Here is a 25,162-nt window from a genome sequence, read left to right on the forward strand (position 1 = left end):
CCCTGGGCATCACTGGCTGAGATCCAGCTGCAGGGTGGCATGAGCAGAGCTGAGGCAGGAGGCACAGTTTAATCAGAATACCTTCTCTTCTCGGGTCTGGTTATAGGTAGCAAATGCCTCAGAGCCGCTCTTCTCTGCCCTTAAGGCAGTTTTTCTGCAACTCAGGAAAAAAGGGCCCCTGGTGTCCCAGGCTCAGGTTGGGGTGGGAAAGGTGTGTTGCTAGGGCTGCCTGTGATAGGAACCCGGTCCCATGCAGGGCCTTCTGCCCCCTCACAGCCAGTGCCGGGGGGAGAGCCTGTTCTCGGGCCCTTTGCTGGGCTCTGGCTGGCTTTGTCCAGTGGAGTTTCTGGAACCAGCCTTATCTGCCCCTGTGTGATGTGCCGTTAGAAACTTGTTCCTCAAGTCGGGTCCCCAGACCAGCAGCACCCACGCCACCTGGTGAGAAATGGAGAGTCTTGGGCCCCACCTCGGGCTGCCCAAGTCAGTCTGCATTTTAACAAGAGGCCCAGGTGGTTTGTGGGCACGTAAAAGCCTGAGGAGTGCCTTGCTAGAAGACTGCTCGCTGAGGGGGGCAACTGCGGGGGTGGCCTCATTTGAGGGGCGTAGGTGCCCGTCCTTGCAGAGCGCTTTAGGGCAGTGCTTCTCAAACTCTGAGGTAAAGGACGGGTGGTTTATTTCATTCTTCTGGGGACGGATATGTGGCCCAACAAGCATGACCCTCTGCACAAGTCTTAACTGGTCTATATGCTTTCCCTATTCAAAGAGGCAAGTCTCCCGTCGCATGCTTGAATGTGGTAGCAATATCAAATTGCTAGAAACGTCTCTAAATCCTTACTTACTCTCTTTTCCTGTGCTTATCTTGCCAAGGATCCACGACTAACAGTTTCTGAATGGTCTGCAGACCTGCTTTAAGTGGCCCTGGTCTAGGGCCCCATCTTGGGGTCAAATAGACTTGGGTTTGAACCCTGGTTCTGTCACTTAACTTGCTGTGTGTTCTTGGGCAGCTGTTTAGCCTCTCTGAGTCTTAATATTGTCATCTGTAAGTCAGAGATAATAACGCCTCTGCCTCCTAGGGTTGGAGTTGGGGTTAAATGAGGTAAGCGTGGGTGGAGCGCAGAATGCGTGCTCGATAATACTGGCTGTCAGTTGTGGGCAGCAGCAGCACTGTTACTGTTTGCTGTCTTGGAGCATCTGAAAATGAGGACAGTGGCTGCAGTTAAGGGAATACCATTGCTTTTAGATAGACAGCTGTCTTTAAAAGTGTAGAAAATTCGTTTGGAACAGAAACTTTCTTCCTCCTGTGAATTTCTGATAGTTTAGGGCTGCAGGTAATGTATTTTCCTCTGTGTGAATCCAAGCAAAACCAAGGATCAGGATTGGGACAATGTTGGAACTTGTTTTGCAGCGGTGGAAAGAAGTAAGAAGCAGTGGATAGGAAATCCCTTTCACCCGCCGGGTGGTGGATTTTCAGTGCTAAGTTGCCTAATTCTAAACGGCCAGTGCATCATCTCTTTGCGGAGAAATTCAGCTTCCCGCTTGGATGTTTCATCAGAACGAGGAGATGAAGTGAAAGAGTAGAGGACTCAAGTTAGAAGATCTGTGTTCTGGAGTCAAATTAGCAGGCATGGATTGGGGTGTCACCTCACTGGTCCATGTTTGTTAACCTCTTTTTGGGTTCCAGACCCCTCTGATAATCTAAAGAGAACTTCGACACCCTCCTTCACCCTGAAGAGTGTATGCACACCCAAACACATTCAATTGTGCATTTGATGTCGTTGGGGGGAGATCCCTGGACCTCATCGAAACCTCAAGGACCCTTGGCTAAGAAGCTCCACAAGGCTTGTTACTAGTGTACTAGAATATCCAAGTGGCAGGTTGTGGAGTCAGAGTGCAGGGGTCTGAATCGTTCCTCTGCTGCTTGCTGGCTTGTTGAACTTGGGTACATTAATTATCTCCTCTAAGCCTCAGTTTCCCCATCTATGAAGTCGGGACAAGGATAGTACTTACCTCATAGGGTAGTTGTGAAATTAGATGAGGTAATATCTGTCAAATGCCTATGTTGCATTATTACTGTTTAGCTTACAGAATGCCCATTGCCCTCTGGAGGAATCCCACCTTGGTAGCAAGAACTTGTGCTGTGCTGATTTGAGAGCAAACAGTATTTGGACTGAGACCATGAGGCTTTCCTTTGGATGGGTGTGGAGTGGCCCCCTGACATACCTCTGGGAAATTTGGAAAGTTGGACAGCTTTGGAGCAAGGCTTCTAGAAGCCCTCGCGGCCCAGCTGCTCCCGTTCAGTAATTTCCATGTGCCATTGTTGGTTTTGGCTCCAGGCTGAAGATCCCTGCCTCTGGAGCTTCCCTGAAACTAGACGCCCGACCCAGAGGAGCAGGGAGGAGGGGAAGGAAGAACAGAGAAGCAGACTTTTTTTCTCTCCTTAATTAACTCAGGCTCTTTTGCTCCCTGGGCTTTTGGGCTCTCGCAGCCCCAGCAATTAGTGGGAGTGTTAACTGGGGTCAGGGCAGAGGCCGGCCTTCAGGGAACTCCCGGGGAAAGTACTGGGGAGAAGGAAGTGCCTCTCAGGCAGGAATGAGGGCTTCGCCTCTGGCCGCCTGGGCCGCTGCCCCCTTTTAGCTGAGCCACCCCCAGTTCCAGCCCCAAGTTCGGGCTCAGCTGTCCCGGGAGAATAGCGAGGAGCTAAAGGATTCCAAACCTCGGCCCCCACCTACTGGGCCTTAATTACATCAACGCACAAAGCCGGGGTGGCTGCTCAGCCTGTCCTGGTGAACAATCGCATCCTGTTCTCACGGCCTGTTTTCCCCCAGCTGCGCCTCTCTTTCATCTCGGCCTCTTTCCCAGGGACGCGGGGCTCGTTCCCAGGAGGCCAGAATCTGGGTTCTAACCTTCTTACTTCTTCCCTAGTCTCGCTGGTTTTGTTTACTCCTTTCTCCCTTTCCCTTTCCCCTCCGGTTCAGGAGCCCCATCCTATGTTCCTGAGGCTGCCCCATCCAGTCCTGTTTTAGAGTGTGTGGGTGAAGGGCTTGAAAAACAAAGCATGTGTCTGTTTTTGCTTCTAATTTGCATGTTGTCATGAGAGAGAAGCAAAATGCCCCCGCTTTATAATGATGCCCCGCTAGTCATAATGCCACCTTCCATTTGTTTAGCATTTGATAGTCTTAGAAATACCATCGCATGCATTTCTCGTGGATCCGCACACATTTTGATGCAGTAGCGAGGATGGGTACCGCTTACACCTAATTTAGGGGAGTGAAGCAGCTTGGCACCAGCCCCATGGCTAGGAAGCCACAGAACAGGGACAAAACCCGGGTCTGGACCCGGGCGCTTCCTACCTCCTTGGCTTCCTGAGTGTGGGCCTTTTTCAGTCCACCCCAGGGTCTCAGCAGAAATGCCTTGGGCAGGAGGACGTCCAGGGCCCACCCCCCGCCCCCACGCCCCGTCAGTGATGGTGGACTTGAGCTCCTTGCCGTGATGAGCTGTGAGCTGCGAGTGAGGAGCCCCTGAGAACTGGCATTTCTGGTCTCTCCACTTGACTCTGCCCCTTCCCCAGCTTCAAGGGACAAGGACATCAATTTTTTCCTATTTTACTGTTGCTATTCCAGATACTTAGGTCTTTAAAAGCTCCAGAGGGCTTCCCTGGTGGTGCAGTGGTTAAGAATCCTCCTGCCAACACAGGGGACATGGGTTCGAGCCCTGGTCTGGGAAGATCCCACATGCCACGGAGCAGCTAAGCCCGCGTTCCACAACTACTGAGCCTGCACTCTAGAGCCCGCGAGGCACAACTACTGAGCCTGCACTCTAGAGCCCGTGAGCCACAACTACTGAGCCCGCGAGCCACAACTACTGAAGCCTGCACGCCTAGAGCCCGTGCTCTGCAACAAGAGGAGCCACCGCAATGAGAAGCCCGCCCACTGCAATGAAGAGTAACCCCTGCTCGCTGCAACTAGAGAAAGCCCGCGAGCAGCAACGAAGACCCAATGCAGCCAAAGCTTAAAAAAAAAAAAAAAAACTCCAGAGAAGGAGCTTCTCTAGTCCTGTCCACATTCCAGTGTCTCCTGGCCCTGGCCCGCAGCCCAGGCAACTGACCCTGTGATGGGGACGTCTCAGTAAGCAGGACCTGTGGAAGCTGCTTTCTGGGCCTGGGCTTCCCTGCCCAGTTGGGTGACAGGCCTGCAGCCCATCCACAAGGCAGCAAAGCACAGGCGGCTGGGTGACTGCCGGGCCCCTGGGAGGATCTTTGCTTGCAGAGCCCGGCCTGGTGCAGGCGGCACAGCCCCTGTAATTAGTGTTGTTTTGGCGACAGCTGGTGCTGTTCCTTCACTTTAAACCTCTTCCCTCCTTCACATTTGCACAGGGCTTAGGGACCTGCCATTCCCCCTCCCGCCGGCATTCCCAGGAGGCTCCTGAGCCCCATATGGTGAAGCTCAGCTCTCTTCTGTCCTTGTGCTGGTGGGGCTTTGCAGCACAGGCAGGAATCCTCCTCGGCCGGGAGTCTCGAGGGACGCTGGAGCCTGCAGTGGCAGCTGTCTGCTGCCCCCAGCGTGGGGCAGAGCACCTGACTGCACTCTTTCAGTAGGCGCCTTTCAATAGAGTCCTTTAGAGCACTTTAAGGATTAAGGGGCTTTTTGTTATATTCCCTGGAGAATTCCAGCCCCTTGGGAAGGGTCCCCCACTGGCCCGCTGGCCCAGGTCTGAGCACCATAGCCCCGTGGCCTTGGACTGCAGATGTGCCTGTTCCATCTCATTGCTGTGAACTGTCTCGCCTGGGCTGTGCCCTCTCTGCAAGTCTTCATCCTGACTCCTCAGACACACGGACTTTAGTCAGAATGTGCTCCTCTTGTAAATCAACTGTCCTTCAATCAAAAAAAAAAAAAAAAAAAGAATGTGCTCCTTTGACCCCTGTGTAGTTTACCTTCTACATTACATTCCAGAAAAACTGGAAAATGCTTAATTTCCAAAAAAAGTGATCATTCTGATCACTTAAATGGTGCCACCAATAACATTTGATTGTGTCTCCCTCTGTTCTTCATCTTTTTTTTTTTTTTTTTTGCGGTACGCGGGCCTCTCACTGCTGTGGCCTCTCCCGTTGCGGAGCACAGGCTCCGGACGCGCAGGCTCAGCGGCCATGGCTCACGGGCCCAGCCGCTCCACGGCATGTGGGATCTTCCCGGACGGGGGCACGAACCCGTGTCCCCTGCATCGGCAGGCGGACTCTCAACCACTGCGCCACCAGGGAAGCCCTGTTCTTCATCTTAATGTGCATAGATTCTTAAACAGTCAGTTGTTATCTTACTGATGACATACTTCTGCATGTAGCTTTTTCATGTAACACTGTAGAATGAGCATTCTTAATGAAATGGTGTGGTTCTAAAACATTTTCAGTGGCCACGCTGTTGCCTCCTTGTGCATCCCCTGTTGTTCCCCTCCATCTCCAGCTTGTCTGTATGTTAAGCCTCAGACCTTCACGGAGCTGGATGGTCAGGAGCCACTGTCGGGGTTGTATGGGTGTAATATTAATCCAGAGCTGCAAGGGTGCTGGGAGGAGGGGCCTGGGGCCAATGGGACAGAGGCTCCCAGCATGGCCTCTTTGGCCCTTGGTGCTGTAGTCCTTGAATGGCCCCCGGCTGTTTCAGGAAGCCTCCATGACTTATGCAGGGGTGAGGCGATGGGGCACAGGTTCAGGTTGGCCCTCAGGGCCCATGGGCACATTTCCAGCCTTGGGCCTGGCATGGTGGCCCGGGTGCTGGGAACATGCAGCTGTGACTCAGCTCCGTCTCCTTCCTTGAGCTGTTGGGTTTTTGGACCCTAGCTGTATCCCACAGCCGGGCCTTCCCCTGAAGTCTCCTGTACTCACCCTGGAGTCGTCAGGTGCATTTCACCCTCCCCTCAAGGGCCTGGGGACTGCAGGGGTCTGGGCTTAGCCACCTGAACGTCAGGACAGACACCAACCGTTTCTCCCAGTATCTCTTAACTACACTTCTGATGAGGATAATGATTAATAACGAAGCCACTTTCAGTTCTGTTCATTTATACGCTTTTCCCTTTCTTGTGAAAGGATAAGTTGAGGCATCGAGAGATTTTAAGTTTTGAGCTTGGCTTCCGATCCTGACTCTGTCCTCTGTAGGTTCCATTACTTATCCACTGAGCCTCAGTCTTCTCACCTGTACAATGAAAGCAGTGATGCCTGACTTGCGAAGTTGACGTGAGGATCCAATTAGAGTATTTCTGTAAAATTCTCTGGCACGTAATAGGTGCCCCGTCAGTGTTGGGTTGTTGATGTTGTTTAGGGTCACAAAATGCACCACCCTCAAAGCCGGAGGGACTTGCCCGTCCAGCCCCTTCCCACCTCATGTTTCCCTGGAGTCCCTTCAACTGTGCACTTACCTAGCCAGCTCCAGGCAGGAAGCTTTCCTGCTTGGCTGATCAGAGGAGGCAGGCGGACCAGAGGCGCAGTTGTTTTCAGCTCCTTCTGGATGGGCCATGGTGCCAGGTCAGGCCATGCCCTCCTACACCCCGCCGATCTGAGCGAAAGTAACTAGGACCCTTTCCTTCTGGCTTTTGTCTTCGACGGTGTTGAGAAGGCAACTCCACAGGAATGCAGGGTGCGGTGTCACGATTAACTTGCTAGTGTGCCTTTGTGGCCACGCGTGTCTGCAGGCTCTTGCTAAGACCACCCCTCCCTGCCTCACCCACCACCGCCAAAAAACAACAACATGAAGCCGAAGAGAGAGTCATCTGAGGACAAGCTCTGGTTCTGGGTCCTTGTGCCCCAGTCTGAGGGCATATAGTTGGCTGTCTACTTCCAGGAGGCAGTGAGCTCTAGCCTGGCTAGACAGAGCCAGCCTTTGAGACTTCCAGAGAAGAATCTTATAAACTTGCCAGCCATCTGCCCAAGACCTTGAGTTTTGGGTGCCGTTCTTCCTGAGGCCATGAAGCAGTAGCACTGGCGTCACCTGGGGGCTAGTTGAAAATGCAGACTCTCAGGCCTCACGCTAACCCTGCTGAGTCAGAACTTGCATTTTAGCAAGGCCCCTAGGAGATTCGTGTGCACGTTCAAGGTTGAGAAGCAAGGATTCAGAGCACAGTTCTCAATCACAGGTGCACATTAGAATCACCTGGAGAGCTGTAACAAATGTACTGATTCCCTCAGGCCTAATCCACACGACTGAATCAGAGTCACTGGGGATAAGGTCTGGGCACTGGTATTTTTTTAAAAGGAAAAAACTTTCCTTAGTTGATTCTAATGTGTGACAAGAGTGGAGAACTGATTTAGACAGACCCCTGTCTTTGGGTTGGATGGTCCTGAGTGAGATGATCATGATGGTAATAGTTGCTATTTACTGAGCTCCTACTCTGCACGAAAGGCTTTATTCTTATCTAGAATCTTCTTTTTAAACCCGAAAGGTGCCGGTTCTCTCACTGTCTCGCATATGAGAAAACTGAGGCTCGGAGAGGTGACGTTAGGTGTCTAAGGCCACGTAAGTACATTGGGGCTGGAACTGCCTGCGTGGAGGCTTCTTTCGCCATTACTTCACTGTAGCTGAAGCTCATGATGGTTTCGAAGGGCCTGGTTCTCACTGGAAAATCTGACGGGATTCTTTTCTGGCTCAGTTTCAATGATACCTTCAGACTGTGTGGTTTTAGGATCATTCGGTTTGAGGAAAAGCACAGCAGCTTTTAGTCTTCAGATTTGTGCATCTCTCAGAATGAGGGGACAAGTTGCAAAGGAATGATGGAAAAATCTTAAGGAAAAGGAGGTATTTCCAAAGGTCATAGAGAACCCGACCCAGCTCTATTTATTTTAAGCTAGCTTTGTGGGTTGGAGCGAGTGCCTTTATCCCTGTGGACCCAGACTCCACCCCTCCCCCGAGACAAGCTAGGGGAGGACTTGCTGCTCCTTCCGGTTCTAAGATAAAAGTGGGGAAACTAAGGCATCGGCCAGAGGGAGCCGAACTGTGGACCCTCAGAGCAGCTGGGAGGCAGCGCCGGGGCTGGGGCCATGTGTGGGGAGACATGGAAAGCACAGCAGAGGGGAGCATCTGTGCCCCAACACGGCATCCCCGAGTCCTGAGCCTGCAGAGAAACCCGGCGAGGAGCAAAGAGAATGGGCAAGATGCTGAGAAAGCCCTTTCTCTCTGTGTTTTGAACCACGTCCAAACCTAACTTTTAAGTTCGAATAAGGATTTGAAAATCAGCCTGGGGCTCCCACGGACTCTAAATCCAGGTTGCTGTGTGTGTCTTCCTTATAAAGTCATGGACTGCCTGTGTTTGGGGAATGGAATGAGTGAGGGGGAATGTTTCACTGCTTTCTTTCGTCGCTTTTCCTTTCAAGAAACACAGCACCCTGCCCTTCACACAGGCCTCTTGTGCATTTCGCTGCGCGGTTGGTCCCTGCACCCATGCTGTGGGGCTTGGAAGGGTACGTGGGGCGACCCCCCTTTATAGTGGGGGAAACACAGGCCCACAGATGCCAAGTGAGAGCCCTGCTGTCCCAAGGCAAATTAGGGGCAGAGCCTGGCCTTGAATCCAGGTCTTATGACTACAAGCCCAGCAACCCTTTTCTTCTACCAACACTTCCCTAGGGACCCCCTTCCTGGCCTTCCGGGGAACTGTCATGCTTTTTATGAAAAATTGTGTAACCAATAAACAACTCCATTCTTTTTATTAAAAATTTCAAATAATACAAATGGCCTGAGACTTCCCTGGTGGTCCAGAGGCTAAGACTCCATGCTCCCAAGGCGGGGGGCCCGGGATCGATCCCTGGTCAGGGAGCTAGATCCCACATGCTGCAACTAAGAGTCCGCATGCCGTAACTAAAGACCCTGCATGCCACAACTAAGACCCGGTGCCGCCAAATAAATAAATAAATATTAAAAACGAGAAATATAAACAAATAAAACAAATGGCCCCCCCTTCCACCACCCCTTCTCCCCATCCCATACCACTCCTCAGAGGTAACCACTGATGAGTGTTTGACGTGAGTCCTCCCAGCACTTTGAAAAATACGCCTTTTGCATGTGTCACTGATGGATTATTGTAACCCTTAACCACCTTGCTTGCTTTACTTGCCAGCTGTGTGTGTGCACGTGTGGAGAAAGCAAACATTCTAATATTGCCTTCAGCAAGATAAAACCAGGTTGTAAATCAGCTGGACTGGTGATCTAGAGCAGGGATTCTCCAACAGGGATGTGCATGGGAATCAACTGTAGATATTGCTAGAATGCAGATTCTGATTCAGTAGGTATGGAATAGGCCCTGGGATCCTGCATTTCTAATAAGGTCCCAGTCGGTGCAGATGCTGCCAGTCGGAGGCCGCACTTTGAATAGGGAGGGTTTAGAGCACGGGCTCTGGAACTGAACAGACCCACTGGGCCTTTAACCTCTAGCCGACTGAGCTGGGCAAGTGTGTAAGCTTTCTGTGCTTATAAATCGAGGACTAAGAATGACACCTTGCCGATAGGATGGATGTGAAGACAAAATGAACTGGGGCCTGTGAAGCACCTAGTCCAGTGCCTGGCACATAGTAAGTGCTCAGTAAATATCAGTTATTAGTACCATCTGGAGATAGAGGCCATCAGGTTGTCCAAGCCAAACAGAAAACACTTGCTGGTTGGCTACTATTTGGTGCTGTTCGTGCCGTGCACTTCTCTGTTATTCATTTAATGTTATCATCATCAAATCAGGATTTTTTTTTTTTTTTTTTTTTTTTTGGCTGTGTTGGGTCTTCGTTGCTGCGCGCGGGCTTTTCTCTAGTTGCGGAGAGCGGGGGCTACTCTTCGTTGTGGTGCGCGGGCTTCTCATTGTGGTGGCTTCTCTTGTTGCGGAGCACGGGCTCTAGGCGTGCGGGCTTCAGTAGTTGTGGCTCGCGGGCTGTAGGGCGCAGGCTCAGTAGGTGTGGCACACAGGCTTAGTTGCTCTGCAGCATGTGGGATCTTCCCGGACCAGGGCTCGAACCCATGTCCCCTGCATTGGCAGGTGGATTCTTAACCACTGCGCCACCAGGGAAGCCCCACATCAGGATTTTTAATATGCTTCATATGGTATTATTCCCATTTGCTTATGGGGAAGCTGAGTCTCAGGGAGTTTGGGTGACTTAACCAGATCCACACAGCTAAGAAGTAGCAGAAATAAACTTGCACCCTGGGTCCAGGTCGAATGCTTGTCATATGTACTGCGGCTGCCTTCTCTTGAGAACCTATTACTCTCATGGCCCAGTGGGTGGTGTGGAAGCTACAGCCTCTGAGTGTGGCTCCAGGGAAGTAAAGACACACGCTTCAAACTTTTTTTGCTCCCACACCTGCCAAAAGAATTTTGAAAAACTGTATCTCCTTACACATTTAAAACTTCACATATAAAATTTTTTTCTCATAACTTTAAGCAGAGCGTATTTCCAGGCTTATTTTGTCAAAACCTAGAACGGCAAACTCCGCCCACACAGTTATGGAAAATGTCTGCCGTAATTCCTAACTGGCAAAGCTGGACCTCGTTGTTAGACCGTCAGCCAAATCATGCTTTGTGTTGGAAAAACTCTGACTCCATTTTTTTATTCCAATAAATGTGTTAAACAGGTGTCCCTGTGTCAGCTTCCTTCCTTCCTAATTCTAAAATAAACAGATGGGTAGATAAGCTAGAGAAGGTCTTGGTAAAATAAGGCCAGCTCCCTTCTCAATGTCCATCCTCAGGAGACTCCTCCCAGGAGTGCTGCATTCTTGAGTTGTCCCCTTGTTTGGTGGCTTTTACCAGGGCAAAGCACCAGAGTAAAGTTGGGTGGCTGGGGGAATGGGCCTTTCTTCGGGGAAGCGTTGAGGAGGGCCACCTCGAAAGAGAGCTGGTGGGCTCCGATGGTTCCCAGCACACTGGTATGTGGAAGGACACCAGGGAGAAGTGGAGGTTTTGGAAATTGATTCCCTGAAGGCCAACCATGTCAGGAAGTCCCCGAGTTTCCCAGGTGTACCTTGGTGGGCAGACCATTGAACCAGATGCCTCCTGGAGATGCTGCCTAGGCTTTTGCTCTGTGAACATCACGTTGCTCAGCCCAGAGCCTGTGGATCTCTGTGAATCTCTGGAGCTGGGACTGAGCCTGTTCCTCCCGTGGGCACCCTGATGACAGCCCTGGACCTTGCCCCACGTTTCTTCCCAGTTCCTCTCTCTCAGCGAGGTAGTGGGGGACTCACACTATACTGATGAATGGCAGAGAGGTAAACAGAGGCCCAGACCGGGTGAGTGACTTAATGGCCACAGAGCAGTCCACGTACCCCACCAAGAAAGCTGGCTTGCCTTCCCAGGGGCGGTATCACAAGTCAAACAAGCCTTGGGTGTGTCAGGAGAGCTGGTCCTCAGAGTCCATCCCCTGCTTCAGTGCAACTCGCTTGCATTCTCTCCTCCTCGGCATCTCTGTCTGTGAAATGGGCTGATGCGGCAGGCATTTAGCCTAGTGTTCACAGGCTTTGAAGTTGGGCAGACTTGCATCTGAATCCTGGCTTTGCTACTTACTAGCTGCATGATCTTGGGCAAGTTACTTACCTCTCTGTGCCTGTCTCCACATGGGTAAATGGGAATAAGAATAATGTCTCCCTCACGGGGCGGTTGAGGGGGTACAGGAGACAATGGCTAGTTCGCACACTCAGGAAATATTCTTGCTGTTGCAACGCTTGTTTCTTGTTCCTCGTAGGAATTATGAAAAAGACCGAGTGGAGTGAAGGCCTGGTTGAGACTCTCCAAGGGCAGGGCATCCCTCCCCAGGATGGCAAGCACATGCAAAGAGATGCTTCATAAATACATGTCACCTGATAAAGGGTGACACCCCTGCCACCTGCTGAGCCTGCTGCTGGCCTCCTGCCTTCCTGCTGCCCCTTACTGCTCCCTGCTTTTCCTCGCAGCCTGATGGCTCTGGGGTCCACCCCGTGGGGACCTGTTGGAAACTCTGCTGCCCGCCTCCTGTGCTGTGCCCTTCCCGGGGGACGGGCCACAGGCACTCGGCTCTCTTGCCTCCTGTTTGAAAGCTGCCCTGGCTCGTCTCGAGGGCCTCTCCCGGCAAATGTTTTAGAAGCACAGTCTTGTCTCCACCCCTCTACGCCTTCCCCTTAGGAATTTTGTCATCTTTTCTAACAAACTTTCAGCTGCAAGTTACTCCCTTCTCCCCCTCTTCCTCTGGCCCACAGAAGTAAATAATGAAACAAAGCAAAGCTCCAGTCTACCTTGGGCTCTGGCCCTTTCAAGGAATCCCTTTGTCAAGCAAAGAATCCTTTTGTAAAGTGAATAATGATTCACTTTGGACTTTGGTGTTTTTTTTGTTCAGGGTCTTTCTCAAGAGTGGGGGCCAGGCTAATCTGTAGGCCTGGGGGCTGGTGGGGGGTGCTGCCTCGCTCTCTACCTACTGAAAGGGCTTCCGGTGTGTCTGCGGCTCTTCTGATTGCCTGTAATCCTTCCGATGTCCTCCTGTCAGGGCTCTGGCCTGACAACATGGGTCACACTGGCCCAGAAGGTGGTGACGGTTTGTGTTTATCGCTCTGTTTTGCTTCGCCCATCGCGTCTCCATGGAAACAGGCGCAGCCTTTACGTTGCCTTTGCTTTGGGCAAATTGATGCCTGCCGGCTGGGGATTTTTCTTTGCTCTCCACCCTCTTCCCCTCTTTGGGAGTCAAAGGGGAAGGTGGGGACCACACAGGAAGACTTGCAGTGGCCTGGAGCTCCCAGGTTGGGGGAGCCATAGTCGGTCCTCCAGCTGGGGACCCGTGCCTGGGCTTGGCCTGTGTGGTGGAGCCTCGTGCGTCATGAGGCCATGGGTGGAGCGAGTGCGCCATGGTTTATAGACACTCAGCCCACCCCACCCCGTACTCACAGCACAGAGGCAGCTGCTGGCCACTTGGGGCGGGAAGCTGGTGGGAGAGCTGGGACCTGCTGATCCTCCGGCAGGAACTTTGCACGAGGCCTTTAACCTTTCCAGGCCTTGGTCTCTCCGGGGAGGGTGGAGAGGTTTTGAACCTCTTTGATACTGTGACCCCTTTTACCTTAAGGAAGCCCCACATCTGGGTAAACTGCAAAATCATTGTCATATGATTGTTCTATGGTAAATAGTAAATTCTGTGTTTGACTCAAACCAGTGAGTTGCCTGGTTTGAAATGAAACTTCAGAATTGGGAGCCTCTCTTTAGACTAGACTGAGCATTTTTGCATGTGATCCAGGCCCCCAGGTGCCCCCTCCTCCTGCCCAGGGTGTCCTGCATTCCCGGGCTGGTCACGGCAGGGAGACTGCTGTTCCAGGTCAAGGCAAAAGTGTTGGCCCGAGCAGCCCAGGGCGACAGCAGATCTGCTCTGTGTCCTCACGGACCCCCAGCAGCTCAGTAGCAAGTACGCGAGGGTGGCCCATGCAGGACCGGGCTTCCTGAGCAGTTTTCTGCCTGAGCGGCTTGCCTGCCACACTTCCTGTGGTCATCTCGGTCGCTACTGGCTTGACAAGCTATGTTATCCAACAGGCGAAACAGTAGGCTTTTATCACTCAGTACCACGCTCGTGCCAGCTTTACTCGTTGATCAAATACGCCAACTCCACGCTTCATTTCAGTATCGGAACTCTCCACCCATCTGCTTGTCAAATTTAGCAAAGGATGTGTTTAACCTCAGATTTGTGTTGTCCAAAAGCCTCCCTTGAGACTGGAGCTGGAGTCAAGATGTCTGAGGGGAACTCCAAGTGCGTCAGGTGATAGAGGTCAGGCGGTCCCGTCTCCTGCTGCAGAACAGGCACTTGCTGGAGTGATGCACTGTTCAGGGGTCTTTCCTGGGAAGTGCTCTTTCTAACACCTCTTTACAGTCAAGAAAGTTTCTTCTGGAGTCTCACCTAAATCCCATTTTATTTGGTCTGTCTTGAAGAAAGAGAACAAAGGGCAAGTAGCCTTAATGCTTTACCCAAAGACCCTTACATCTCTACTCAGCCTTGGCCAAACACACCTGATTTGGGAGCCTTGCCTCCCTGCTCTCTCTTGTTCCAGCAGAACAATGCCCGAGTTTCCTGTTGGTAAGACGAAGAGAGTGGCAGCTGCCTCACTGGGTTGGTGTGAAAATTAAATCCCGTGGGGACACACGTCACCAAGTGCCTGGCGTATGGTCCATTTTCAATCATTCCGGTTAACTCTGAATGCATTTTCTCTCTGCCTACTTTTATGCCGCCCCGGGTCCCTGCTTTTCCTCATAGGCTCTCCTGAATGAAGCCCCCTGGGCTGGTGGGACATCCTCTCACTGGCCCAGAGCAAAAAGGCCCTGAATGGCATCATCCCTGTCCCTGTTTCTAAACTGACCTCCGAGAGCTCCCAGTTGGGACTGCTAACTTCCGGGCTCTCCCAGGGGCTGCAGCAGGGTCCCTGGCACCTCACTGAGAGAGGCCTTCACCAATTGCTTCTGCTCCCGTGGGCAGCAGCCTGAATCTCTGCTTTGTCTGAAGGGTGACCCCCAAGCCACAGGAGCAAGGACTGCAGAGGGAGCTATTTTCTCCAGGTTTTACTCTTTTTTCTTTTCCCTTTGAACCACAGGTACCATGGCAGAGTGGTTGAGAGCAGCGACTCTGGAGCCAAACTGCCCGGATTCTCACCCAGCTCTGCCACCGTGGCCGCCCTTCCCTCCCTGTGTCTCAGGCTTCTCTGTGGCACATAGGCAGCACTAAAGAAAATATTTGCTATAATTTCCCTAGAGTTTTGAAAAGTGTGCCGTTGTTTGATTTAAAATTTCCTCCCCTCCCTTTCTCCTGATCAGCATAAATATACAGGCAGACCTCAGAAATGTTGTAGGTTCGGTTCCAGACCGCCGCAGTAAAGTGAATATCGCAGCAAAGTGAGTCACACACGTTTTTTGGTTTCCTAATGCATATAAAAATTATGTTTACACTATACTGTGGTCTATTAAGTGTATAATAGCATTATGTCTTAAAAAAAACAATGTACATGCCTTAATTAAAAAATACTTCACTGAGAAAAAAATGCCAACCATCATCTGAGCCTTCAGCCAGTCGCAGTAGTAACATCAAAGATCACTGATCACAGAGCACCAGCTCAAATATAATAATAATGAAAAAGTTTGAAATATGGTGAGAATTACCAAAATGGGACACCGAGACACAAACTGAGCAAACGCTGTTGGAAAAATGGCACCAATAGACTTGCTCGATGCAGGGTTGCCACAAACCTTCAATTTGTAAAAAACTCAGCATCTGTGAAGTGCAGTAACGTGAATGGCAATGAACCGAGGTCTGCCTGTACATATTGCTTACCTGCTTTATGCTGGGCACTGAACTAGGCGTTGGGGACAGAGAGCTGAATGAGACCAAAAAATGCCTGCTCTGTCAGGGCCACCAGCCGGCACATTGGTAACTTTGATATCATGTGACTAGTGCTGCCATTTTGATGGTGCAGCAAGAATCTAACAGGCCCAGGCCATGTAGGGGAGAGCCAAGGAGTGCATCTGGGAAGGCTTCCTGGAGGAGGAGGTCTGTGTTCTGAATCGTAAAATTGCAGTTGGTCAGGGTGAGGCTGTTAGGGCCGAGGAGTTAAGAGCACGGGACTAGGGAAAAGTGCTAGGATGGTATGGTGGCCAGAGGAAGGAGCAGCCCAGGACTCGGCCACACGTGGCTGAAGCAGCAGGTCCCTGGAGGACTGGTCAACCTGTGCGAAGAGGAGGTTATCTCCTCTCCAGTACCAGATTTCTGGAGTGGGGAGCAGAAAGGAAGGGCACCTCAATATTGACATTCCTTCTCGCCTCCAGCTTGTCTCTGAGCTCCCTTGATGTTTTCCCTGCAGCCACTGTCCCTCCCTCCCCCTCTTTTAGATAATAATTTGCCATTCACCTCTGAGATAGTATATCCCAGATACACTGGGAGCGGCCCAGAATACCCCTGAGCCTCTTTTTTTTTTTTTTTTTTGCGGTACGCGGGCCTCTCACTGTTGCGGCCTCTCCCGCTGCGGAGCACAGGCTCCGACGCGCAGGCTCAGCGGCCGTGGCTCACGGGCCCAGCCGCTCCGCGGCATGTGGGATCTTCCCGGACCGGAGCACGAACCTGCGTCCCCTGCATCGGCAGGCGGACTCTCAACCACTGCGCCACCAGGGAGGCCCGTTGTTGTTTGTTTTTAATCTGTCCTTTTATTCTTCCGACGGTGATCTCTATCATCTTGTTTTTTGGCTTTACTTACTTTTTAAAAAGGTATTATTAGATAGTGAAACTGGGGCACAAGGAAGTAAACGTTGTCCAAGGTCATGGAGAAGCCAGAACCTGCCTTACAGAGTCCATGGTGTCTTCAACCTGCTGAATGTCTTGCTGGGCAGAGAGCCTAAGGGTCCCGAGCCCTGGGTGTTCGAAGAAGCGGGGTAGGGGTCTGCTTCTCAGACACCGCAGTGTCTTCTTGCCTCCCTCCGCTGGGTTCCAGGCTGGCACAATCACGACCACTGTTCCCAGTTGCTCTGCCCGCCTGCCTGGACATCTGTTCTCCTAACAATATCTACCCATAAATCCTGTCCCCGACTCCAGGGTGGCTTAGCTGGGGGACAACGAAGCCTGTGACCGGCAGCCAAGCCTTTCCCATGGCTGCACAAGGGCGCGTCCACACCTGTGTGTGCTTACTGGCGGCACCAACACCTGCCTCTCAGGCCACGGTTGTGTGTGCGCAGCGGTCTCTCGTGCTGCAGTTGGAAGGGCTCCTCACAGAGCCCTTTCTGCTGTAACCCACGCTATTGTCATTCTTGTTCTTTGTGAAAAGAGATTTTTATCTTGTATATCCTGGCATACAGTAGGTCCTCCCTAAGTGTTTTTTGCCTGCCAGTGAATGAATGAGTGAATCATTAGAAGCCCGTGTGTGAATGTCGCTGGGGTGTCTGTGAATGAAACAGACCCAGTTTCCCTGGTACATGCAGAACACCCCCTGGGTGGCGTGGGGGCGTTGAAGAAGTGTCCCTCCCTGAGTCTGCCCTGAGGTCTGATAGAGGTCTGATAGAAGGAGGCAGCAAAGGATGACGTGCCACCTTGCCCGTCATCACGGCCACTCAGCACTCTCTCCCCTCTTCAAGGCCACCAGACCGCTTTGAGCGCTGTGGCTGACCTGGAAGAGCAGAGGGGCATCAGTACTGGCCGAAGTTTCCAGAGACTGCCTCTCGGAAAAGGGGAACCTGAGAGGGGCGTGAAAGCTGGACAGGCCTTGTTTATGAGGACAGAGGAGAGGTGCAGACGGCTGTGCTCCGTGGTCCCTGAACCAGTGGCCTTGGGGGTAGAGCCCAGCAGTGTGTGTTTGACAAGCCCTGCAGGTGACCCTGATGCTCACGGAGTGTGGTGACGGCTGATGCAGAAAAAGGAAGGGGTCTGATCTTTACACAAGAGACTGAGGGGCTGGGAAGCGACCTGGCACGGTTTAGATGAGTTCTTCTGCTGGCGGCACAGAGCAAAGACAGGAAGGAGACGGGCTGACCAGCCAGGAGGCATCAAGGGAAGCAGGCTCGGGACGCCGAGGATCCCAGCTGGATTGGTGGTGGCCGTGGGAGCAGAGAGCAAAGCCAGGTGGTCCTGTGACAGGAGAGCAGACAAGCCCGGTGACACGTTCGATCTCGCGCCGCGCTTTCAGAGCGCTCTTTTCTTGAAAATGTTTAAAAGTGATTTGTCCCCTGTCACATTGTTATATGCTAATTGTGGAAAATACAAGGAAGAAAAAGGGGGGTACAGAATTCCACCAACCTCCAGGACAACTATTGATAGATTGGAGTATTTCTTCTGCTCCATTTTCCTAGGCATCTTTCCTTTATGTAGTTGAAAGCACACCATATGTATCCGTTTGCATCCTGCATCCTTTGCTTAACGTAATTTCATAAGCATTTCCTGATGTGCTTTGAGGCTGTCTCTTTTTGTTGCTGACAGGAGCGCCATAAGGTGGGCAGGGTGGCACTGGTAAGGAAGCAGTAACTAAGACTCAGGGAGAAAAGGAAACTTGTTCCATGAACTTCAGATAGTAGGGAAGTCTGGAGTTAAACAGCCTGGGTTGTTCAGCTCATAAATTACAAGGAACAAAAGGGATGAAGGGGGAACCTGTAGATTAAAATAGACTTTAAAGACACTGTGCAAGACTTAAGTATAGTGTTCAGGCATATGCACATTTGAGGGTTAAGAAATGCAAGGAAGCGATTACCATGCAAACAGTTTGTGGCACGTGGAGAGGGTTTTGGAGCACCTGGCAGAGTTTCATTTCTTGACTTGAGTGGTTGAAAGGTGTTTGCCTTATGATGATTCATTAAACTTACATGTATTTTGTGCAGTTTTCTGTATCTGTTTTATTTTTGTAAAAAGGTTGAAAGGAAAAAGGAGCTTGCTCAAGGATCTGTGTGGCAGAGTCGGGACCGGAACCCCTGTTCACTGGTCCTCCCTTGGGCTTCATTTCCAGCTGTTCCCACCCTTTGTAGGTTGCTGCCCACCCACCTCCCAGCCCCTAGCCCCCAATCTGCAGCTTGCAGGAAAAACTTCAGATTTACAGCTCATTTTGGTTGACTTTCAGGGCCAAGCTGAGACAGCCTGCAGGGAGAACAGGGATTCCCCTTTGACTCAAATGGGGAAATTCTTGAGGAGATCAGTTAAGTCAGGAGTGAAGCTGTCTCAGCCATTTCTATCATTGTGTGCGGTGTGTGTGTTGCAGGGGCAGGAGCTGCCTTGACGATTTCTTGAGCTACAGGCTCAAGCACCCGGGCTTCTGTGTGCTTTCAGACTCCCTTTGCATTCATTTCCTTAGCCTGGTGCATTGGGTTCCTGGAAACAAATGGCTTTTTTCTTTAATAAGCAGTATCCCTCCCATACCCCATCAGCACACACCCTGCCTCAGCTGCCCTTTTCCTCTGACTCCTTCCCGGAAGCCCAAGGAGGCAATGCAAGGGCCACCATGGGGCACAGCCAGGAGGGGGGACAATGGATGAGCCCTGCCGATGCTAAGCACCCCCTTCGTCCTGGCAGGGCAAGCGGGAGACACTTCTGAATCAGGTCCTTGAGCCCAGGGCCCTGCAGCTCCTGAAACCAGACTCGGGCTCCTAGCTGGATTCCTGCTTCTCCCTGCCTGGGTGTCAGGTTTCACCATGGGAACCGGGCCAAAGCTTTGATCTTGGTTGAGGCCAAGGACACCCGTGGGGAGTGGGCCTACTACTCACCCTAGCTCTGCCTGCCCAGGAGAAGGGGATCTTTGCACTTACCTGCCCTTCCCAGAAGGTTGTGGAAGGGCTTTTCTGTTGGGGATCAATTGTCCACAGTCCTTGGTCCCCCCCCAGATCGTTGTAACGAAGCCCCCCAATTATGGTACGCCGGGACATCATGCTGCTGAGGAGGAGGGCTCCCCTTAGGTTCTGGAACAGCACTGTCTCATAGAACTTCCTGTGATGTTGGAAATGTTCTAATACACGTGCTGTTCAACGTGACGGCCATCGAACACTTGAAATGTGGTTGCATGACCGAGGAACCGATTTTAAATTTTATTTAATTTTAAATAATTAAAATTTAAATTTATCTGGCCACACGTGACTAGTGGCTACCTTCTTGGGCAGTACAATTCTGGAAGGAGCGGGTGTCTGAGAAGGCTATACTGCCTGCTCCCCTCTTGCCTCTGCGCACACATACACACATACAAGTTTCAGGAAGGCCCTGGACACAATGTCCTTTTTTTAAAATAATTAATTAATTAATTTTTGGCTGCGTCGGGTCTTCTTTGCCGCGTGCAGGCTTTCTCCAGTTGCGGCGAGCGGGGGCTACTCATTGTTGTGGTGCGCGGGCTTCTTATCGCGGTGGCTTCCGTTGTTGCGGAGCACGGGCTCTAGGCGCACGGGCTTCAGTAGTTGTGGCTCATGGGCTCTAGAGCACAGGCTCAGTAGTTGTGGCACACGGGCTTAGTAGCTCCGCGGCATGTGGGATCTTCCAGGACCAGGACTCGAACCCGTGTCCCCTGCATCGGCAGGCGGATTCTTAAGCACTGCGCCACCAGGGAAGTCCCAATGTCCTTTTATAACAAAGTTCGCTGTTTAAACGTTCTCATCTCGAGTGAGGCAGAGCTGTCATTGACCGTAAACGTGCCCCCACATGTGGCTTCTCTGCGTCCTTGCACACGTGGAGGTAAGGGGTGTGAGACCTCAGGAAACTGTGCATGTGAGTCTGGATTCATCGGTCACAGGACGCAAACTCTGGTCTCCCGCCCTGGCGTGCCCGTGCTCCTCTCTGCTCCTGCCCTTTAGGAAGAAAGAATCCCGTAAGGGTGGATGCCTGGTAACTGGCAGACAGGCCCTCTCCTGGGAATAAGGCCCAGGCCCCGGGGGCGGCGGGGGGTTGGGGGGGAGCCCACGCTGGCAGTTTTGATCTTATTTCCTGTTCTGGATTGAACAGCTCAAGTAAGAGGGATTTTTGCCTTTTTCAAGAAGGTGGGGATGAGGAACAGCTTTTTTTTTTTTTTTTTTTTTTTTTTTTGCGGTATGCGGGCCTCTCCCGTTGCGGAGCACAGGCTCCGGATGCGCAGGCTCAGCGTCCACGGCTCACAGGCCCGGCCGCTCCACGGCAAGTGGGATCTTCCCGGACCAGGGCATGAACCCGCGTCCCCTGCATCTGCAGGCGGACTCTCAACCACTGCGCCACCAGGGAAGCCCGAGGAACAGCTTTTAATTTCTTGTTTTATATATGGGTATATTTTTTGAGCAAGGTGGGTGGTGGGGTGAAGATGCCTTAAGGTCGTCACCAGCTGAGTGGGTCCTCTTATCCCCCTCTCGCCCTCACTTTCCCACTGGCTAGCACCTGGGGGGGTGCTCTGTGATGTTTGTTCAATGAACGAGTGAAGAAGTGGTTTCTGCCTGCCAGAGCGCCTCCAGGACAGCCCTCTGCTGCTCCTCTCTCTCTCGTCCTCTTCCTTTCGCCCTGCAGGGCAGGCCAGCCATCTCTCCTCTCCCGGCTCCCGTCCGAGGCTCTCAAGATGTACGCTGCGTGTTCTGACACACTAACCTTTTCTAATAGCTGTTTCCTAGTGTATCATAACTCAGCCGTTACAAATGTCCCACAGAGTGTCCCTGCACGGCCATCCCCGTGGCATGTGTGACTCTGCAGACCATATGAACATTCCTCGTCAACAGGGCTGTCGTTGTCCCCTGGCCTACTCCATGCAGATGGGGAAAGAGCCCCTCTGTGCAGGCAGGATTTCCTGTGTGCTGTTGGCCCTCTCTCTGCATAGCCCAAGGAGAGCCCCCTTCTGCCCGGTGAGTCGCAGTCTCTTCTACAACCCAGTGCCTCATCCTGCCTGATTTTGTCTTTTATTTTCATTGTGATAAAATGAACATGACATACCATTTTAACGATTTTTAAGTGGCAATTCAGTGACATTAAGTATACATACGGTGTTGTGCAGTCATTACCACTGTCCGTCTCCAGAACTTGTCTATCATCCCAAACAGGAACTCTGTGCCCGTTAAACAATCTCTCTCCATCCCCCCGTCCCCTCAGTCCCTGGGAAACTCTGCTCTAATTTCTGTCTCTAAGAACTTGCCTATTCTAGGTACCTCATAAAAGTGGAATCATACCGTGTCTGTCCTTTTGTGTCCGGCATAGCATGTTTTCAGGGTTCATCCATGTTATAGCATGTATCAGAATTTCATTCCTTTTTGGGGCTGAATAACAACATTCCATGGTTCCATATGTACAGATACATTTTGTTCATCCGTTCATCCGGTGACAGACACTTGGGTGGTTGCCACCTTTGGGCTATAGTGATAATGTTGCTATGAACACGGGTGTTCAAATTCTGCATCTCTGGGAGCGGAACTGCTGGGTCGTATGGTAATTGTGTTTAACTTTTCGAGGAGCCACCAAACTGTTTTCCATAGCAGTGGTACATTTTATGTTGCAGTGTACCTTTTAAAATAATTCTTAACTTTCAACTAGAAAAACGATGCATGTTTGTTATAAAAACTTCAAAGGAGGGCTTCCCTGGTGGCGCAGTGGTTGCGAGTCCGCCTGCCGATGCAGGGGACACGGGTTCGTGCCCCGGTCTGGGAAGATCCCACATGCCGCGGAGCGGCTGGGCCCGTGAGCCATGGCCGCTGAGCCTGCGCGTCCGGAGCCTGTGCTCCGCAACGGGAGAGACCACAACAGTGAGAGGCCCGCGTACCGCAAAAAAAAAAACAACAAAGAAAACAAAACTTCAAAGGATGCAGAGGTACATGAAGTAACGATGCAACCCTCCGTTTTAGACAACTGCTACTTAGTGTTTGGTGTGTATCCACTTGGACCCCTCCCTGTACCTCTCCAAATATACAAGCATACACTCAGACATTTCAACAAAAGTGGGACACCTGGCCCTGCCACTTGGTTTTTTTCCATGTCATCCCATGTTGCACCTGAAGTTCTCGGCTGTGTGCCTCTCCGTTCTGTGGATGCACTTGTGTCATGTATCGGTTCCCGGGTAGTGAGAGACAATTCTCACAAACCCTATGCACTCACAGCTTTGCACACGTCGGCTGCCAGAGCTGACCTTGGCACTGGGGAGGCCATGTGGCCAAGAACTACCTTCCCCATCAGTCTCAGCTTTTCCCAAGTTGCTCTACGCTTGGGGTAGCTAAACTAGCTGAGCTGTGTTTTGTGAGGGAGGGCCACCCACCTGGCCTTATCCAGCTGCAGCCTGGCGTGGTACACCCTCCCCTCTGGGAATTCTGGGAGTCAGCCTCCTTTGAAGTGAGGAGGTAACTTAGAGCTGGGCAGGGAGGTGAGCTGCAGCTGGAGAGAGAGAGAGTCCAGACTCTCACAGCATGGGGCGGGCGGGGTTTCTCTTTGGGGCTCTGAGAAGGAGGCTGTGGGACCATCAAGGCGTGCTGTGCCCTCACACACTTGGACAGACCCAGCTTAGGCCTGGCAAAAGGCCACCTTTCAAGCCAAGGACCAGCCTATCTTTTGCCAGCACCTTTTTCTGCAGAGCCCCAGGCAGCTGGTGGGAGAGTACAAAGAGGCCTGGAAAATCCACAAACTGCATAATCAGCCCCTGCATCTTGGACGCTTGACTCTGTTTATTGCTTCCTGTCCCCGAAAGCCCTTTAAAAACAGAGGGGCTTTGAGGGGGGGGAGCTGGACCTGGTGGGTGGCCTGCCCCTGCCAGACGTCCCACAACTCTGGGAGCCGGCAGCTTCCCTAAACAAGTCCACTTTCCTTTCCACTTCCCTCTGCCACCCCCAAAGAGAACAGGGGGTTGTCCAAGAGTGTGAGAGGGCCTAATTGACAAAGGACAAGGGTCTCATTTCTACCAATTTCCTTGAAGGCCTGGAGGTTAAGCTCTAATGAGGTGCAGGAGGGGAGCAGGGTAAAACCTCAGCCTCTGACTGACCCCTGTGAGGTGGGGAGGGGAGCAGGGGGTCTGTTCCCTGGGATCTAGGGACGGTCCTGTTCCAAGGGCCGTGGGACTCGCTCAAAGCTGTTTTATTCTTGTTTGTATTACATTTTTTTTCTTTTGGCCATGCTGCGCGACTTGTGGGATCTTGGTTCCCCAACCAGGAACTGAACCCGCGTCGTTGGCAGTGAGAGTTCGGAGTCCTAACCACTGGCCCACCAGGGAATTCCCTGTATTACATTTTTTTAAAATAAATTTATTTATTTTTTATTTATTAATTTTTGGCTGTGCTGGTTCGTCGTTGCCGTGCGCGGGCTTTTTCTAGTTGCGGCGAGCGGGGGCTACTCTTCATTGCGGTGCGCGGGCTTCTCATTGCGGTGGCTTCTCTTGTTGTGGAGCACGGGCTCTAGGCGCGCGGGCTCAGTAGTTGTGGCTCACGGGCTCTAGAGCTCAGGCTCAGTAGTTGTGGCGCACGGGCTTAGTTGCTCCGCGGCATGTGGCATCTTCCCGGACCAGGGCTTGAACCTGTGTCCCCTGCCTTGGCAGGTGGATTCTCAACCACTGCACCACCAGGGAATCCCCTGTATTACATTTTTAAAAACAGGTTTCTCCTTGTTGACTGACTTTTCTCCCTTCCCTTCCTCTCACCTCCCCAACCTTCATCCACCCTGTCCCAGAATTAACTAATTCACGTCACAGCCTTTCCCACCACTGCCGGTGGCTGAGATGTGACTCTTTCAGGGAAGAGCTACAGCCCTGAAACGTTCACCTGGACACTCACAGCTGGGGGTGCCCGTGAGGGCTGTTTGCTGTGCTTTCCTTGCATCTGGGAGACATGGGCAGGGTGGATGTGGGGGGCACATGGTTGGAAGAGGGATGCTGTGTTTTGGGAAGAGGGGCATGTAGGAAGACAGTCACCCAGAGCTGGGGCTGCCCCTGCCAGCCAGACGTGGGGCGAACTGTCCCTCTCCGACCTGGGGCTCCCGCCGTGGTCAGGCGGGTGGGAGGCCTGAGTTCCCACCCTCCCTCTATGCCTGTCTGCATCCTCCCTTTGCTTGGCGTCCCTGACTTAGAAGCCGATTGACCACATGACCCTGATTTACCCCTGTTGAAAGGCCTCTCTGATTTAAAAAGCAAAGGGTATGAGTTGGCCTGTGCTCTCTGTGTGGACCCGCCGTATGTGAGGGTCCGTGGGTCTGCTCGTACTTTTCCGCAGGGGCCGTCTAAGCAGACTTTCCACGTGGGACCTCTGTGTGTCTGAGCTTGTGCATTTGGTTGTGCAATTCTGATCCTGCCCCACCCTCCCAGCTCCTTCCTGAAAGTGAAATGCTACAGTCCTTGCTCAAGAACAAAGGCTTGAGCTCAGCCCTGCATGTTAATGATTTTCAAGTGTGGCCACTTCCTCCTGCTGGGCCCGACTCACTCAGCTGCTGCCCGCTGTGGTTGGGATGGAAACCCAGCTTGAAGAGCCCAGGGACGGACAGGGGGACCCTGCTGGGGGTGGGAGCCGGAGCCTGGCAGGGTCCTGTTGGCCCTGGGACCCCTGTAGCAGAGGAGGCATATGGCAGGACCGGCCTGCTCTGCTCTGAGCTGGACTGCACCCCCTTCTTTTCTATCTCCCTGCTCCTGGCCAATCCATGCAGCCGCTTCTCTCCTGCCCCAGGGTGACCCCACGTTCCCAACCCTTCTGGAGCCTCAGTTTCCCTCTGTGCCCCATACAGAGATCAGAGGCTCCTCATTATAAGTAGGGTGACAGTGCAGTGAGTGGTTGGGAACATGGGCTTGGGGGTAGAATCCTG

At 52.2% G+C, this 25,162-nt stretch overlaps 1 protein-coding gene across 4 annotated transcripts in view; it reads left to right on the forward strand.

The window, feature by feature from the left end:
• The window catches only part of CUEDC1 (CUE domain containing 1), a 76,385-nt gene that overhangs the window by 17,242 nt on the left and 33,981 nt on the right, over positions 1-25,162 (forward strand). Inside the window, exon 2 of one of the 4 annotated variants that reach the window (XM_059996613.1) lies at positions 7,423-7,496. The exons of the other annotated variants lie outside the window; for them this stretch is intronic. The gene's annotated coding sequence lies outside the window, so the exon portion shown is untranslated. The remainder of the gene's footprint in view (positions 1-7,422; positions 7,497-25,162) is intronic. 4 annotated transcript variants of the gene reach the window in all.

Source organism: Delphinus delphis, chromosome 19 (genome assembly GCF_949987515.2).
Source record: "Delphinus delphis chromosome 19, mDelDel1.2, whole genome shotgun sequence".
Taxonomy (NCBI): Eukaryota; Metazoa; Chordata; class Mammalia; order Artiodactyla; family Delphinidae; genus Delphinus; species Delphinus delphis.